This window comes from Anoplopoma fimbria, chromosome 12, assembly GCF_027596085.1.
Source record: "Anoplopoma fimbria isolate UVic2021 breed Golden Eagle Sablefish chromosome 12, Afim_UVic_2022, whole genome shotgun sequence".
Taxonomy (NCBI): Eukaryota; Metazoa; Chordata; class Actinopteri; order Perciformes; family Anoplopomatidae; genus Anoplopoma; species Anoplopoma fimbria.
Window position 1 is genome coordinate 25,666,194 of NC_072460.1, and position 3,038 is coordinate 25,669,231.

The 3,038-nt window shown below is 49.7% G+C and overlaps 2 protein-coding genes across 2 annotated transcripts in view; one reads left to right on the forward strand and one right to left on the reverse strand.

Annotated features, from left to right (window-relative positions):
• LOC129099536 (transmembrane prolyl 4-hydroxylase-like) overlaps positions 1 to 3,038 on the reverse strand; it is a 26,758-nt gene that overhangs the window by 19,463 nt on the left and 4,257 nt on the right. The window lies entirely within an intron of this gene.
• LOC129099410 (cyclin-dependent kinase 17-like) overlaps positions 1 to 3,038 on the forward strand; it is a 47,963-nt gene that overhangs the window by 93 nt on the left and 44,832 nt on the right. Inside the window, exon 1 of the mRNA XM_054608641.1 lies at position 1. This exon is cut by the window's left edge and continues 93 nt beyond it. The gene's annotated coding sequence lies outside the window, so the exon portion shown is untranslated. The remainder of the gene's footprint in view (positions 2 to 3,038) is intronic.

Here is a 3,038-nt window from a genome sequence, read left to right on the forward strand (position 1 = left end):
GGTCAGTTCCTCTCATGTTCTCTGCTGATGTTCTTATAGAACCAACAAACATAACATGATGGTTCTGCATCTCTCACGTGGCAGGAGGAGTTATTGTTCCTTATTGTTCCTTATTGTTCCATCTGCAGACATGTTAAAGTGGAACTATTTAACATGTGAACATGAACGCGTCCCGCAGCTCCTGGTGCGTGTTGTTATGTTTAACATCGTTGGTTTGATTCCCGGAGGTGTCCTCGGGAATGTGTAACTTTTCTGTCCTCCCCCTCTCCTGCTTTCACTCTCCTCCTCCCGGATAGAGGAGGGAAAGCTGGGGAGAGAAGAACCCACCGGAACCCGCAGGAGAGGCCCGGAGGAGAGAGAGAGAGGGAGAGAGGGAGGAGAGAGAGAGAGGGAGAGAGGGAGGAGAGAGGGTCTCCACTGGGAGGAGAGAGAGAGGGTCTCCACCGGGAGGAGAGAGAGAGGGTCTCCACCGGGAGGAGAGAGAGAGGGAGAGAGAGAGGGTCTCCACTGGGAGAGGAGAGAGAGAGGGAGGAGAGAGGGTCTCCACCGGGAGGAGAGAGAGAGGGTCTCCACCGGGAGGAGAGAGAGAGGGTCTCCACCCGGGAGGAGAGAGAGAGAGGGAGAGAGAGGGTCTCCACCGGGGAGAGAGAGGGAGGAGAGGGAGGGTCTCCACCCGGGAGGAGAGAGGGAGGAGAGAGAGGGTCTCCACCGGAGGAGAGAGGGTCTCCACCGGGAGAGAGAGGGTCTCCACCGGGAGGAGAGAGGGACCGGGGAGAGAGAGAGAGGGTCTCCACCCGGGGAGGAGAGAGGGTCTCCACCGGGGAGAGAGGGTCTCCACCCAGGAGAGGGAGGGTCTCCACCGGGAGAGAGAGAGGGTCTCCACCGGGAGGAGAGAGGGAGAGGAGAGAGGGTCTCCCCCGGGAGGGAGGAGAGAGAGAGGGTCTCCACCCGGAGGAGAGAGAGAGGGTCTCCACCGGGAGGAGAGAGAGAGGGTCTCCACCCGGAGGAGAGAGGGGAGAGAGGGTCTCCACCCGGGAGGAGAGAGGGACCCGGGAGGAGAGAGGGTCTCCACCGGGGGGGAGAGGGAGGAGAGAGGGTCTCCACCCGGAGGGGAGGAGAGAGGGTCTCCACCGGGAGGAGAGAGAGAGGGTCTCCACCGGAGGAGAGAGGGCCTGAAACACCAGCTGTGGATGTTCTCCCACATGAAGGTGGAACAGTTTAAAGCTCAATGCATGGTTCTGAACCTTCATGTATCTGAACCCTTCATGGTTCTGAACCCTTCATGGTTCTGAACCCTTCATGGTTCTGAACCTTCATGGGTCTGAACCCTTCATGTATCTGAACCTTCATGTATCTGAACCCTTCATGTATCTGAACCCTTCATGGTTCTGAACCCTTCATGGTTCTGAACCCTTCATGTATCTGAACCCTTCATGTATCTGAACCCTTCATGGTTCTGAACCCTTCATGGTTCTGAACCCTTCATGTATCTGAACCCCTCATGGTTCTGAACCCTTCATGTATCTGAACCCTTCATGTATCTGAACCCTTCATGGTTCTGAACCTTCATGGTTCTGAACCCTTCATGTATCTGAACCCTTCATGGTTCTGAACCCTTCATGGTTCTGAACCCTTCATGTATCTGAACCCTTCATGTATCTGAACCCTTCATGGTTCTGAACCCTTCATGGTTCTGAACCCTTCATGGTTCTCTGGAGCGCGTTGGGAACGTCACCCAGCTCTCAGTGATTCATGTCCATCTCTGTGTGGGATGTCCGGATTGAGACGTCTCGCTGATCACTGATGACCTCACTGATGTTCTGTGTTTGATGGATGTCTGTCTGTTAGCCGTGGAGATAGCTGGGCTGCGGTTCTCGCTGTCATGCAGAACATCAGGACGTTTCAACCCTTTTTGTTCTGCCGTGTTGGGTTTCCTGCATGGTCTCAGCTTTGCAAAGTGTTTGTTCTTAAACTAGCACTGAGCACAGGAGGCATCTGTGTCTGCGTGTTCTAGTTTAAATGTCACCGAGCTGTTCACCATGAGGTCAAATATTTACCTTCATCTGAAAAGAGCCTCGCTGAGATTAAAATGATCTTTTATAGAAGTGATAATAATCATAATACAGAATAATGACGCTAGATAATTAAGCTTTGGTTGGTCGATTATTCTTTGTTATCATGGAGGGCACTTATAAAGATAATCATCAGAGCCCAACACCGAGGTTCTGTTGAGAACCATTTTATACTTAAAGGGAAAAACACCAGAATGTTCTGTCTAGAATCATTTTATATTCCAAGAGTTTTATCTAGAACCCAACCAGGAGGTTCTGTGAAGAACCCTTTATACTCTTAAGGCCTGTATCTCGAGCCCACCCAGGAGGTTTAGAGAACCCTTTCATACTTAGACGGAAAACCCACCAGGAGGTTCTGTCTAGAACCATTTTGTACTCAAAGGGAAAACCATCCAGAAGGTTCCGTCCGGAATCCTTTTTATATTCCAAGGGTTTTGTTCAGAGCCAAACCAGGAGGTTCTACCGAGAACCCCTTAATACTCTTAGTGAAAACCCACCAGGGGAATCTCTCGAGAACTCTCTTATACTCCCAACGGTTTCATCTTGAGCCCACTCTCAAGGTTCTGTCCAGAACCCTATTCTATTTCAAAGGTTCCATATAGAATCACGGCTCATCATGGATCACAAGTCTTCTGTATCGGTGGCTGGGAGAATCTTTTAACACTCATTCTTTCTGTAATCCTTGAAGAACTCTTTCCTCCAAAAAAGGTTCATCCGAAGAACCAACTTTCCGTGGAATCATATCCTGATTAAATGATCAAATCATGATCTCGTTCTACAAGATCCTGTCTTCCGAATGAATGATTCAAAGCTAATTCTGCATGTTCACATCCACGTGTGAGAAAAGTTGAAACAATTAAAGAAAGTTCGCATCACAGAACAGCAATTCAATGATGTTAAATGTCGTTCTATCACACATTTCACATATTGATATGAGAAAATGATTCAGTTTTAATAGTGTGATAT